This window comes from Anguilla rostrata, chromosome 2, assembly GCF_018555375.3.
Source record: "Anguilla rostrata isolate EN2019 chromosome 2, ASM1855537v3, whole genome shotgun sequence".
Classification (NCBI taxonomy): Eukaryota; Metazoa; Chordata; class Actinopteri; order Anguilliformes; family Anguillidae; genus Anguilla; species Anguilla rostrata.
The window spans coordinates 61800917-61816682 of NC_057934.1; the positions used below are offsets into that span (position 1 = coordinate 61800917).

General features: G+C 39.7%; 2 long non-coding RNA genes across 2 annotated transcripts; one reads left to right on the forward strand and one right to left on the reverse strand.

The window, feature by feature from the left end:
- Positions 1-3195: 3195 nt before the first annotated feature.
- On the reverse strand, positions 3196-4468 carry LOC135248741 (uncharacterized). Its single transcript, XR_010328483.1, has 2 exons — positions 4357-4468; positions 3196-4238 (listed from the first exon to the last, which is right to left on the reverse strand). It is a non-coding gene; the product is annotated as an uncharacterized LOC135248741 (long non-coding RNA).
- A 3453-nt stretch (positions 4469-7921) lies between these two features.
- Positions 7922-12152, forward strand: LOC135248752 (uncharacterized). Its single transcript, XR_010328503.1, has 2 exons — positions 7922-7999; positions 12001-12152. It is a non-coding gene; the product is annotated as an uncharacterized LOC135248752 (long non-coding RNA).
- Positions 12153-15766: the final 3614 nt, after the last annotated feature.

Consider the following 15766-nt stretch of genomic DNA (forward strand, 5'->3'; position numbering starts at 1 on the left):
CACAAGATCCCCTCTCTGTCTTACGGGTGATGCTCCAGATTTTGGAGGAAATTCCAGGGGGCTTTATACTGTGGCTGAATTTGTTTAAATCACGGAGGTTGGAGGAAGGAGAGAAACAGAACAGAATGTCCATTATGAGGAGCACTGCTGCCCCCTCCTGTTGTAAAATCAAAAATAGCAGACTGCTTCCACTAGCATAACTTGAGAATTTAGATCAGTGATTTATTTTGGTGGCATTATATTGTTTCAGAAATAAGGCTTATGAAGTTACCATACAGATTTATACGCATTGGAATACATTCCATTTAGATCACAAGAAATAAACTGAATTTAACAAGAGTACTTGCTTATTTGTCCTGTTTGGGGTACATTATTCTGGTTTAAAAAAGTAAACAGTAAACAGTAAAGCCATCTGGTTATATTTTAATATTCTCATTGAATACATAATGATGTAATTTGGATTGCCAGGTCTTCCTTTCTTCCTCTAGAGACTGCTCTTCTCCTAAAGGTACCCACACCAATACGAAATATGCATAAAGCCATAACAAAATGGGTCACAATTTCTATTATGTATCACCAAATCAGGTCTTTATGAATCATAAAAAAACACCACTGGGGGATGTGTCTCACGACTGCATGTAAATTAATGACATCATAATTGAAAATGTTAATGAAAGAAAGTTTTAGTTTTTCTTTAACCAATATTGCATTGCAATTTGTTCAACTTGGAAAGATTCCAGGTACATGCTTAATTTATTTCTTACTGATGTATAAATGTGCATACAATAAACGAAAAATTGTTTGATATTTCTTTTAATGTTTTTTTAAAAAAATATTTAAATAAGCCAGTAAATCCAGTTATATATGATTGCTCTGTGTGATAATGGGGAAGAGGTTTTTGTGCAGCTCTCCCCTCACTCTCTCTCACTGTGTGTATCGGGCACAGTAATACACAGCAGTGTCTTCAGCTGTCAGGCCGTTCATCTGTAAATACAGCTGGTTCTTGCTGTTGTCTCTGGAGATGGTGAATCTTCCCTGAATAGACTGGGCGTAGTACACGCTAGAGCTGTCATACCGATATCCCAACCACTCCAGTCCTTTCCCAGGAGCCTGCCTGATCCAGGCCATCCAGTAGCCGCTGAATGTGAGCCCAGAGGCTGTACAGGTCAGTGTGTAGGATTCTCCAGGCTTTTTAACTGCTGGTTCAGACTCAGTCAGTGTCTGACTTTTAACACCTGTGAAATTAAGAAAGACTTAGAACTCACAATCCACTACCGCACAAATCAACATTTTAGAAAGAACTAAAAGAATAAGAAATTTAAACCTACTGGTAAAGATTACGGTAATCAGAAACAGACTGGTTATAATACTCATGGTGAAAGACTTCTACAGTTGATATGCTAGCCCTTCAGTCAGTCTCCAACAACAGTTCCTCCTCCCTCAGTGCAGAGAGGTAAATGTAGAAGGAAGAGCTCAGAGTTTGCATGAACTCCTCCTCACTGGGTGGGCAGATCACATGCTGTTTAAATAGAGCAGTCAGAGCTGTAGATGGGATGCAGATCATATAGCAGTTATAAGTATTATCCATCATTACAGCCATGTGTCTCTCTTCCATGGCTGATTATTGCATTATTATTCATAATGAATGCAGGGAGTTTCCTGGCAGGTGAGGGTGGGAGAGTGGAGTCAGGAGCTCCCCAGTACTCAGTACATCACCAGTCAGTCTAACGCCTGGTCCACACTGCTTACCTCGCCTGTGTGTGACGGCTACCTCGCCGAACTGCAGCGGCTCACATGCATGTGTGTGTCCATAACACCAGTATTGCTGCTGCGGCGCTGCTACTGCCAGCCCTATCTTTCTACATTGAGTTTGCCCTTGATAATGGCCATCAATAAGAGAATGTTTGATTTCATTTCATTATAAATTTAATTTATATTTAGTTTAGACAGGAAAGGGTTAAGAAGCGTGTGCTCAATTATATTTAAAAAATATACAGCAATCCCTCTTCACATTTTTTCATGTCTGTGACATATTCAGATATAGCCTAGACATTGAAACTATAGTGAAAGGTGTCAGTTATGCAATGTTGCTGGTATGATGTCAATATGACTATCAACAGCTCTTTCACTTTTTTCTATTTTAGCTGAGAACCGCGCACCTCACGGAAGAAAAATAGGCTCCACGCCGAAACTCCAGATGACGCGCCGCAGCAGCGAGGCTCGAGCCGCGCCTCAGACGCGCGTCTCACGCAGGCTGTGTGGCTGCTCTAACCTGCTAACATGGGCGCCGAAATGAAAAGCAAGAGGTTCCGCGACCGTCACGCACAGGCGAGGTAAGAGGTGTGGACCGGGCCTAATGAGAGTGTCCCAGAGAGACAGCATCTGACCACATTACAGAAAGCAGCTGGAAATCCACTGTTAAACCCTGGACCCTGTATTTGTAACACTATTCTTATTTAACCAATATTTTCATATTATGAGCAGTGCTGAGTGGCATGGTGGTGCAGTGGGTAGTACCGGCGACTTACAGCAAGAAGGTTATGGGTTCGAATCTCGGCTTAGGCCTTTCTGTGTGGAGTTTGCATGTTCTCCCTGTGTCCATGTGGGTTTCCTCCAGGTACTCCGGTTTCCTCCCACAGTCCAAAGATATGCAGGTAGGCCGATTGGAGACTCTAAATTGCCCATAAGTATGAGTGTGTGAGTGAATGGTGTGTGTGTGTGCCCTGCGATAAATTGGCAGCCTGTCCTGGGTGTATTCCTGCCTCTTGCCCATTGCATGCTGGGATAGGCACCAGCCAGCACCCCCGTGACCCTGCTCAGGATAAGAGGGTATAGATAATGGATAGGATGACCAGTGCTGCTGCCCCCTTCTGGAGGAGAATGTTAAAAAGCAGACTGCTTCCACCAATGCATAGAGTGTACATAGGAACGGGTGAGGGTTGGAGTCTAGGAGGGTTCAAGCAGTGAAGCCTAGGAAGTAATGGCAATTCACTTGCCGAATTTAATTCAACGTAGAAAACTAAGGTGATTTAACAACCAAAGGTAATCTCTTCAGTCAAACTCTTGTGATCATACATTTCATTATGTTTGAAAACAATGGTTGGTAAATCCAGAAAAATGTTTTATTACATATTGGCTTTTTGAAAAAAATCTGCTTTACATATGAAATGTAATGATCATTAATGGAGTTTCAAAATATCATCTGGAAAGTTTTATTTTGCCTTCAAAAGTCTGATATTCCTCATTCACTTCAATGGGAGCCCCAGTGTTTTGCACTCAACATGTGCAGTACTGGCTTACTTCTGGGGCGTCACAAGATTAGGTTAGCTGAAGGTGTGCTTGCCTGTCTAGTTAAATATGCATGTCTGTGCACCAACATTGCAACCCAGCTTATGCAAATTAGGATGATTATGTGTTTAAGAAATCTCAGTGGAATGAATGATTATGTTATTACCATTTATAAAATGAAAATAATAAAGGACTAATTAAAAGTTTGTGTTGTTTATTGCCATAATGTTGAAGTGTATATGCATTATGTTCAAGGGTTTTGATTCAGGAGCTTGTTTTGTAAATCATATATCCCATAAAATATTATAAAGAAAACATGCTCCTGCGTCTATATCCCCATTGTGTAATCATGCCAAAGTCTGCAGTTTTTGTGTTTTACAAACTTTCGCTTGTTACTCAAGCTATTGTTCACTTTGAATCCACTGCGAGCTTAATATAGAGGAATAATTTAACACATATAATTAAGTTGGATTAAATGTATTTTTTATTTTCTTAAATTAATTTCAACTTTGTTTAAAAATGTGTGATGAAGCCTTATGGTGGAAATCCAGGAGAAAAACAATAACAGATAATGTCTTTAGGCCACACAGCACAGCCAGTCACACATTGCCTGCTAAATGGTCTGTGGAGGGTTTTTGTACAGCTGGCCCTTAAACTCTTTCACTGTGTCTCTCGGGCACAGTAATACACAGCTGTGTCTGAGGACTGGAGATCGGTGATGTCTAAGTAAGCAATGCTGTTGGATGAATCTTCTGTAACTTTGAAACGATCGTCAGAAGAACCGCGGTAATATCCGACCCATTGCAGCCCTTTGTTTGGAGCCTGTCGAACCCAGTGCACACTGTCGCTGCTGAGTGAGAATCCAGTAATTTTGCAGGAGAGCCTCACGGAATCTCCAGGCTTCTTCATCTGTGGAGCAGACTCTGTCAGTGTGATGTCACAATGAGCATCTGCAGAAGGGGACAAAAACACAGTTTTACAACAGTTCTATAGCCAGTGCTGTAGCACCACTCAATCAAGTGTTGTGAGACAGGAGAAAAGAGGGAATGAAATCAGCTGTGTCCTTACATTTAAATGCAAACAGCAAAGCTATGATGAATACTAAGGCCTCCATTTTATTTCATTTACAGCAACAAAAGACAAGAAGTGAATAGTGCTCCTCGTCACTGAATATGTTCTGTAGTTTCTGTGTTTTAAAGAACATGAGATTTACATAACCGCCTCTCATGGGAAATGTTATTTACATAAAGTGTACCGTGTGTATATAAATGCTTAGTTGGTCTGAATGTTCTACAAATATTACTTATTGAATGTTTCATTACAGAAAATGTTCCATTCCTGTGCAAATATTAGCAATATTGTAAAATATATGAAATTAAAATTCTAATGTAACACATCTAAATCAAGTTTTGATAGCTATTTTCCTTTCATTAAAATGCTCTAACTCTCCAGATGCTGTTCAAATCTCAGAACATTCCAGCAGATGTGTGAGAATGTTACTTAATACCACACAAATTAATGTGAAAGAATACATTTTATTTGATTGCTGAAAAATGAATGTTTCTTATAAAATTGTTGGAAATCTAGCGAAATTTTGAAATGGACACTTTGAGACAGAAAAAAAAAAAGAATTTTATGACATTTCAACCAAAAATATAAAAATTGCACGGCTGTGCGGCAGTAGGCAGAAGCCAAAATAATAATTACTGTTATTTTAATGTATTTTTGGGTGGGGCGTTTTACACAGTTGGTCAGAAACAGAAACTCACAGGATGCAGCTGCCAGGACCTTCAGCAGAGATGCAGGGAACATGGTTTGTGTTGCAGATGAGCTGCAGTGAGCTGCCCTTCTCACCTCTCCAGGGCTTAGAGGCTGTGCTCATATTTAAACAGAAAAGGGGGCGGAGCTGGTTTTGAGTAGAACTGCAGTATGAGATGCTTCCTCTCTGTTATACCAATGATGCTCACGTTGTAAATGAATTTTATAGGAAATATTGTGGACTGAACCCACAATGAGGAGCATTTGTGCATCTTTGTGTTTCTCTGGGGACTAATATCCTGTGATCCCAGTATATTATTGTCTACATATATTCTGTAAATATAGCATGAACAGGAAGGTTTGTATCTGGACCTTTTAGTTGAGTACAGTGATGATCTGCTCATTTGCATGTACATAAATTGTACTGAGGAGCAGATTTACTTTACATCAGAGGCAATAACAAACTACATGCCTCTAAAATTTTGTATTTTGAGTATAATAAAATAAGGTTTTCCTAAACCAACAAAAGATCACCTTTTGCATGTTCAAAATGGATTTATGACTTATTCATTCACGGTTTCATAATAGAAACAGTAAATGAGAATTATAAATTTACATACAGGCCATTGATGCAGCTGGAGTTTTTGTCAAAAAATCTAGGAAAAGCATTTTCAAAACTACAATGCATACTCTCCAGCTGGGAATTTAAACTACAACTTTTGAGTTGCAAACACAGGTCCTAAACCATTATGGGATTTAAATTTTATAGGCACACTGCAGCACAAATGGAGGAAAATATTTTAATTCACATTCTGATCACTAGGGGTGCAAATTTTACAGAGCTCTTAAATGTTTGTGTTCTGCCACTACACTCATGAGGGTGGGTTTTTGTACAGGTCTGCTGTGGCTTTGCTGCACTGTGTGTATCGGGCACAGTAATACACAGCTGTGTCTCCAGTCTGCAGGCTGTTCCCTCCTAAAAACACTGTGTTACTGGAGGTGTCTCTGGTGATGGTGAACTTGCTCTTTAGTGAATCTTTATAAGCAGTGCCACCACCCGGTGCTATATATCCAATCCACTCCAGTGCTTTCCCTGCAGGCTGTCGGATCCAGGCTGTGTAATCACTGCTAACTGAATATGAGACTTTACAGGGGACAGATAAAGTCTCTCCTGGTTTTATAATCATTGAGCCTGGCTGTGTGAGTTCAACACAGCGAACGTCTGTGGAGACAGCAATAAAAGGTATTTGTGAGTACATCACTAAGCAAAATAACTATGTAAACAAACTGCAAAAACTAATAGACTACTCATTTTGTTTTATCTAAAACTAAATCTTTGGAAGATATCACAGAAAAATCTTAATTGCAATTCAAATCGGAATATAGCATTCTCACTTACATGATAAGGCTCCCAGCAACACAGCTAATGCTACAATAACTCTCATTGTGACACACAGATCTCCCTCTCTGTCTTACAGGTGATGCTCAAGTGTTGGGAGGAGAATTCTCAGTGGCTTTTATAGGATATATTGCGGACTGAATTTGTTTAAATCACTGGTGGTTGGATGAAGAAGAAAAACAAGATAAATTCAGAGGGTCAGAATATCCATTATGAGAAGATCTGCTGTCCCCTGCTGGTCGATAACAGTACTTTTAGATGCATTATATTGTTTCAGAAATAAGGCTCACAGTTACCACATAGTTGTACGCACACTTGAATACATTCCAGTAATATCTCAAGATATAAATGGAAGTTAACATGAGTGCTTGCTTATTTTTCCTATTTGGGGTAAATTATCCTGGTTTAAAAAGTAACAGTAAAGCCAAATGAAAAAAAAGAGCACATTTTTGTGTAGGTAGGGTTTTAATTTAAAAAGAAAACAGGCCTCAGTAAATCTGTTTATATTTGAGTTTTCTCATTGAATATATAATGATTTATATTTGATTGGCAGGTCCTCTTTTCTTCCACTAGAGACTGCGCTTCTCCTGAAGGCACCCACATCAATAACAAATATGCATAAACCCATAACAATTCGGGTCACAGGTTATATTGTGCATAAGCAAATAAGCTCTTTATGAATCATAAAGAACATCACTGTGGGTTCATATCATGACTGCATGTTTATTAATGACATCATAACTTAAACTGTTAATGAAAGAAAGCTTTTGTTTAACCAATGCTGAAGAGGTTTTTGTGCAGTTCTCCGCTCACTCTCTCTCACTATGGGTCTCTTCTGGCACAGTAATACACAGCAGTGTCTTCAACTGGCCAAAACGCGTGGCGTTAGATTGGTTTTTGAAAATTCCTCATGCCAATTGAATAAAGGCTTCATTAAAACTCATTCCTTCCTGCAACGAGAGTGCCATGAACTGCATTGAAGTGAGCCCAGTTTTATACTTATTACACTGAGGCACCCTTCTTTGCTCCCTTCGAGGGAAATGATATTATTTAAAGAGCCATGTTCCATGATTTTCAGTCTAAAATGAGTTATTTGTCAGCAGATACTTCGAAGGAAATGTAAAAACTGAAATATGCTGCTTGCAGAGAACCATTTAAACCAGAGGAATGTAATCTGAGCGTGTAAGAGCAGCTCAAATAATATACTGATCACCAGGTATATTCTGATGAGCCTCCCTGCCCCCCCCCCCCCCCCCCACCAACTCTTGTGGTGATGGGTGTCATGGAATATTTAATGGAAACAGTGATTCAGGATGTCAATTTGAAACCCTATCCAAACAGCTGAATCTGATTCAGTACAGTGTCCAGTACAGTAATACTTTTGACTACAGGGAATTTATATGTAAGAAATACTGTTTATGTTTCTGACTGTGTGAGCAGTTTTTGTATCACTCCCACATGACTTTCTCTCACTGTGACTCTCGCGCACAGTAATACACAGCTGTGTCTCCAGTCTGCAGGCTGCTCCCCTGCAAAGTCACTGTGCTGCTGGAGGTGTCTCTGGTGATGATGAACTTGTTCTTTAGTGAATCTTTAAAAGTAGTGCCCCCACTAGAGCATATATATCCAACCCACTCCAGAGCTTTCCCTGCAGGCTGTCTGATCCAGGACGTACAGTAGCTGCTATCAGTCAGGGAATACCCAGAGACTTTACAGGAGATGGTCAGAGACTGCCCTGGTGTTAAAACCATGGATCCTGGCTGTGTGAGTTCAACACAGTGACCATCTGTGGAGACAGAAAAAAAATACATAATTGGACTAGTAAGTACATCTGTAAGTAATATAATCATTGAAACAAGCAAGAAGCACTAACAGAACAGCTAATTTAATGTCATTCAAAAGAAAAACTTTGGAAAACACTGCAGAATATTTTTAATTTTTAAATAAAAATATGAATATGGCATGTTCACTTACAAGATAAAGTTCCCAGCAACACTGCTAATGCTATAAGAACTCCCATTGTCACACACAGATCTCCCTCTTTGTCTAACAGGTGATGCTCTTGTGCTGGAAGGAGAAGTCTCAGTTGCTTTTATAGGAAATACTGTGCACTGAATTAGTTTAAATCTCTGGGGATTGGAGGAAGGAGAAAAACAATAAATTCAAAGGGTCAGGGTATCCTTCATGAAGAGCACTGCTGCCCCCTCCTGGAGGCTAATTTAAAACAGCACACTGCTTCCACCAGCATTGCTCTGGATTTTAAGATCAGTAACAATGCTTATGGGTTCATTTCAAATTAATATTCAATACATAATGATTGAATAGTTGCACAATGTAAAACATTCAACTTCGATTGATAAGAACACACAGGAGTGCTGTCTTATCTTATTTTCTGGGTGACAAACGGTAACCACAAGGAAAACAAATGACAGCAGATCTTTGTATATGTTTGTGCTCCAATGAAAAACAAGGAGTATATCTCAATATATTTGTTTATATAGTGTTTTTTATTAATGAATTACAGGTATGACAAGAACAGGTAGCATTGTATTCGGAACTGCTGTTTGTGTAAACTAATTTATAATGTTAATGGGATGGACTAAGCAATGTGCTAATTTACATGAAGAGAAATGGTACTAAACTGTACTCTATATAAAATCTGCACTTTTACTGTACTCTTTTACCTCAACGATAATAAGTAACTTTACATGCCTCTAAAATTTACCAATAAGGTATAATTAAAATGGATCACAGTTTTATTATGCATAACTGAATTAATATTAATTGCACCTTTAGAAGGAACACAACACCTTAATACAATTTAATGTAAACTGCAGTCACAAATTACACAGGAAATGACATTAAAGCTATGAAATCAGTCACAGTCTTTGTATGTGAATGTTTTAGAGAGAGTTGAGCTCATAAGATGAGGAGACTGAGGGCTGAAGTATTCATTAAGCTACTACAGATTAAACAAATATCACAGCTCTTTGGCTGTTATTAGTTAGGAGTAAATACAAATATAGTGTGTTGCACATAGAAATGTTAGATTGGACCTGTTGAGGAACATCTCTCATGTAACAACATCATACACTGTTCCAGTGCTTTCTTGAACTGTTTATCACTGTTCTGTTTATTTCATTAAGCCAGTGAAGAGTGTGCATAGAGTAGATGTTCAGTTCAAAACAAAATATTAAATGAAATGTACATTAACTATCAAAATAAATGATGTCTCTCCCTTACAGAGACAAAAATAGCAAGTTGACTTTCAATATTCAGACTCTCTGAACTTTGCTGTAGGGGCAATAAAAACATGAATTCCCTGAAGTCTGCTGTGGTAACAGTTTCATGTAGAGAGTTATTGTCAGGGCTCAGGTTTGACTTCTCTCACTGTGTGTCTCTGGCACAGTAATACACAGCAGTGTCTTCAACTGTCAGCCTGTTCATCTGCAGGTACAGCTTACTGTTGGAGTCATCTCTGGATATAATGAATCTTCCCTCAACTGATTTGGAATAGTCGATGGGTGAACTAGATGTGCCAATGTAGGCAACCCACTCCAGTCCCTTCCCAGGAGCCTGTCTGATCCAGTGCATATAGTAGCTGCTGAATGTGAACCCAGAGGCTGTACAGGTCAGTGTGTGGGATTCTCCAGGCTTTTTAACTGCTGGTTCAGACTCAGTCAGAGTCTGACATTTAACACCTGTGAAATTAATAAAGACTTTGAACTTCATAACACACAACCTGACAAATACAATTTTAGTAAATATTGTTAATGAATGAAAGATTTGAACATACTTGTGAAGAACACTGTAATCAGAAGCAGGCTGGTTATAATAGTCATGGTGAAAGACTTCTGCAGTTGATATGCTAGCCCTTCAGTCAGTCTCCAACAACAGTCCCTCCTCCCTCAGTGCAGAGAGGTAAATGTAGAAGGAAGAGTTCAGAGTTTGCATGAACTCCTCCTCACTGGGTGGGCTGATCACACTCTGTTTAAATAGAGCAGTTAGAGATGCAGATGGAGTGCAGATAATATAGCAGTTATAAGTATTATTCATCATTACAGCCGTGTGTTTCTCTTCCATGGCTGATTGTTGCATTATTATTCATAGTGAATGCAGGGAGTTTCCTGGCAGGTGTGGGTGGGAGAGTGGAGTCAGGAGCTCCCCAGTACTCAGTATATCACCAGTCAGTCTAATGAGAGTGACAGCACATGACCACACCATGTAGAAAGCATCCTGATATCCAGGGTTACATCCTTGACCCTGTATTTGTAATACAAGTCTTGTGCCAATCTTTTTTATAATATTATGCCCCCTCCTGGAGGTGAATTAGAATCAGTCTAAAGAAATTCCACATCACAACAAGCAACAGGGAGCACATTGCACTGGACAGGCGCTCCTGGAAGACATTCGTGCAGGAAGGAGCTACACGCCATGAAATGGAACTCCGCCGTGCCGCAGAGGCAAAGCGACAGCACCACAAGGAGAGAGAGAAAAAGGCTCAACACCACCAACCACCACCACTCTCCCCTGCCCACACTGCACCAAAGTATGTGGATCGCGGATCGGCCTCTACAGCCATCTGAAGACCCACAAGTAGACGACCCAAGGGAGAGGGCAGTCATACTCGCCTCAAGTGTCGCGGGGCGACATAGCTCAGGAGGTAAGACCGATTGTCTGGCAGTCGGAGGGTTGCCGGTTCAAACCCCGCCCTGGGCATGTCGAAGTGTCCTTGAGCAAGACACCTAACTCCTAACTGCTCTGGTGAATGAGAGGCATCAATTGTAAAGCACTTTGGATAAAAGCGCTATATAAATGCAGTCCATTTACCATTTCCATTTACCAAGTGACTGCCGATGATGATGATGATTGCAGCTGAATATGCTGTAGATTTCCTGTAAACATTCTGAAGAAGCTAAATCAAGTTTCAGATGTTGTATTGATACATTATTTCACATCTTTGAAATGATATTGCAGTATTTTGAATAATTGTTTTTCTCAGGAATACCCCATGAATGCAATACATGTGTTTAATGTAATGCTGTCGCATCCCTCATGTGCTTCTAGGAGAGTGAACTTAATTGAGGTGGTGAGGTGGTGGGGGGGTGGAGACAGCACAGCAGGTGACCAGCCCCAGCAGGAGCTTTGTTCAGGACCATTATTGTGTGACTGACAGATTCAGAATCTGCAGGGTTTTAACTGCTGGTTCACAGACAGGCTGGGATTCAATAAACATTTGTCCTTAACTTTGACTCATGTGAGCAGCATTCTGCAATCTATGTCTCTCTTTTAATTATTGTGAAAAAAGGATATTTTGAACATAAAAAACTAATTTATTTATCTTACAATTCTATAATTATATAATGGTGGATATGAGGCCAGTGAGCACTACATGCAGGTAGAGTGTGTGTGTGTTCAGTGGTGACACTCAGTGTGATGTGTTTTTGTACAGCTCTAGTGTTGCTTTGCTGCACTGTGGGTATCGGGCACAGTAATACACAGCTGTGTCTCCAGTCTGCAGGCTGCTTGCTTGTAAAGTCACTGTGTTACTGGAGGTGTCTCTGGTGATGGTGAACTTGTTCTTTAGTGAATCTTTATAACCAGTACCGCCACCCGTCCCTATATATCCAATCCACTCCAGAGCTTTCCCTGTAGGCTGTCGGATCCAGTGTGTAGCATAGCTGCTCAGTGAATATGACACTTTACAGGAAACAGATAAAGTCTCTCCTGGTTTTACTACCATAGAGCCTGGCTGAGTGAGTTCAACACAGCGACCATCTGTGGAGACAGAAATAAAAACAATAGTCAGATATACCAATAGGTAGTATAGTTGTTGAAACAAGCAGCAAACATGAACAAAAAAGCTAATTTAATCTTATTCAAAAGTCACATTTTGGAAAACACCTCAAAATATTTTTAATTTAAAATAAAAATATGAATACAGCATGCTCACTTACAAGATAACGTTCCCAGCAACACTGCTAATGCTACAATTGTTTCCATTGTCAGGCACAGGTCTCCTTCGCTGTCAAGAAGGTGATTCTCCTCAGTTGGGAGGGTAATTCTCAGTGACTTTTATAGGAAATACTATGCACTGAATTTGTTTAAATCTCAGGGGGTTGGAGGAAAGAGAAAAACAAAATAAATTCAGATGGTCAGAATTTCCATTATGAGGAGCACTGCTGCCCCCTCCTGGAGGAGAATAAAACACAGCAGGCAGTTCACACCAGCATTACTATGGACAGTGGACACTGTTAGAATTCTTATAGGTTAAGTTCAGAATTAATGCTCCTGTAGTTATGATTTGAATATTTTTGCAATGTGAGACATTCTATAAAGATTGCAAAAAATATGCTCTAAAGCTGATTAGAGCACTCATTTACTTCTTGGATTTTACTGTATTATCCTCATAATGTACATACAGATAAAACACTAATGCAATTGACAGCTGTGAAAAAGAAGGTGATGTCAGTATATCTCATCATGTCTGAGCTCATACAGATACACCTAGAACAGGCGCGTTTGTATCTGGACCTCTTTTAGCGTACAGTGATAATGTGCTCATTTATGAATGTAGATGTGATACCTAGTGGTCTTCTTTTACCTCATGAATAACTTTAGATGTCTCTATGCTTTACCTAAAAAGTATTACAGCGCTTCTTACATTTTCTGCAGCTGAGTGGGTATCTAATAGAAATTACAAAGCAACACAATATGTGTATTTACAGTTACAAACTAACTGCACAAGTAGTGGTATGACATCAGTCACAGTCTTTGCACTATCAAGGTTTTAGAGAGAGTTCAGCATACAAGATGAGGAAACTGAGGGCTGAAGTATATTCATCATGCTAATGCAGTTTAGACAAATATAATGGCAGTGTTGCTGTTTCTCTTTTAGAGTAAATGTAAATATAATGTGTCAAACATCGATATGGCAAATTGGACCTTTTGAGGAACGTCTCTCGTGTAAAAACATAAAACACTTTTCCAGTGCAATTTATGCACGATGTATGGGAATTTAAAAAATATCCTTGTGAAGTTCTTGTACATTTAAACATGTTTTTGAATTTAAATTTTCTTGGACTTCTCATTTTGATCGGAATCTGTATCCAATATTGTAGAGACAGAAAAGGTTTACAGTGTGTTGGTTTGCAGGTGACTTAAAGAGGGTTGATGGTCTAGAATTATCAGCAGTCAGATGTTTAAAACAGAAACACAGAGTTTGACTTCACACAGCAGAGTTCATCCCAGGGCTCTGTGCTGCAGCGCTGTGTGATAAAGGGGAAGAGGTTTTTGTGCGGCTCTCCCCTCACTCTCTCTCACTGTGTGTCTCTGGCACAGTAATACACAGCAGTGTCTTCAGCTGCCAGCCTGTCCATCTGTAAATACAGCTGGTTCTTGCTGTTGTCTCTGGAGATGGTGAATCTTCCCTGAACAGAATTGGCATACCATGTGGCACTGCTATCAGGCCTGATCTCGGCTAACCACTCCAGTCCCTTCCCAGGAGCCTTTCTGATCAAGTTCATATAGTAGCTGCTGAATGTGAGCCCAGAGGCTGTGCAGGTCAGTTTGTGGGATTCTCCAGGCTTTTTAACTGCTGGTTCAGACTCAGTCAGTGTTTGACATTTAACACCTGTGAAACAAAAAATACTTAGATCTCACAATTCACAATTCCATTAATAAAATTTTAGTAAATATTAAATGTATGACAGATTCAAACCTACTTGTTAAGAACACTGTAATCAGAAGCAGGCTGGTTATAACAGTCATAGTGAAAGTCTTTGACTGTGGTCTGTGATGAAAATCCTACAGTCAGCCTCCAACAGCAGTCCCTCCTCCCTCAGTGCAGAGAGGTAAATGTAGAAGGAAGAGATCAGAGTTTGCATGAACTCCTCCTCACTGGGTGGGCAGATCACACACTGTTTAAATAGTCAGAGCTGTAGATTGCAAATGCAATATGACAACGGCTAGATTGTAAGGTTGTAGTTTACATTTTCCCCACATAATATGCATTACAGTCCATGTTCAGTAGCCCCCCCCCAACCCCCCCCAACTTTTATGGTGATGGGCGTCATGGAATAGTTAATGACAACAGCGAATCAGGATGTCAGTTTAAAATCCTGTCAGAACAGCTGAATCTTCTTCAGTACAGTGTCCCTGTGATTGTGCTCAGGTTTTGATTATTGTGATTGGTACAGAGAGAAGACCCAATAACAGCAATTCCAACTTATATGTCCCAGAACTAAGCACATTCAACAGAATCATCTCCAAATGTATTTTACCATAAGAAACTGTTGCAATGTTAATCAATATGTAAACCATATTCAGCTACAACCAATAACCCATGAATATGCATTTAAATGCCTGCTCAAATGTGATTTTCACCTGGAGTAATTTATTCTCCAGTTTTGTCCCTTTTGAAATGTTTTCCCATAGTGTTTTACTTTTCCTTCTCCATGTTCAGTTTCTGACCACTTTTCAGCTTATTCTACGTTCAGGTATTCTTTATAAAAATGTCATTGATATTTGTTGTGGAAAAATATATTCAATCCTCAGAAATCTAAATTTGCTTATTTCACTTGTTGACATTAGGTTAAGACTTGTGGATACAGGGAATATATATGTAAGAAATACTGTTTGTGTTGCTGACTGTGTGAACTGAAGTGTGAAGCAGTTTTTGTACTACTCCCACATGACTTTCTCTCACTGTGTGTATCGGGCACAGTAATACACAGCTGTGTCTCCAGTCTGCAGGCTGCTCCCTTTCAAAGACACTGTGCTGCTGGAGGTGTCTCTGGACACAGTGAACTTGTTCTTTAGTGAATCTTTGTAATAGGTGTTCCCACTGCCACAGACTTCTCCAACCCACTCCAGAGCTTTTCCTGCAGGCTGTCGGATCCAGTCTGTACAGTAGCTGCCATCAGTCAGGGAATACCCAGAGACTTTACAAGAGATGGTCAGAGACTGCCCTGGTGTTAAAACCATAGATCCAGGCTGGGTGAGTTCAACACAGTGACCATCTGTATGAGAGATTAAAGGGAAAGATAATTATGCAAAGGTTAGTGCAGTTATCAAAGAAAATAGTTAATGCACAATCTACTAGTTAAATTTACTGAAAAATAAAATGAGTGGAAGGAAATGTAAATATTGAATAATATTGTTTTGAAAGATAATAAATGAATACAGTATCCACACTTACAATATAAAGTTCCCAGCAACACTATGAATGTTATAATAGCTCCCATTGTGATACACAGATCTCCCTCTCTGTCTTACAGGTGATGCTCCTGTGTTGGGTGGAGAATTCTTAGTGGCTTTTAT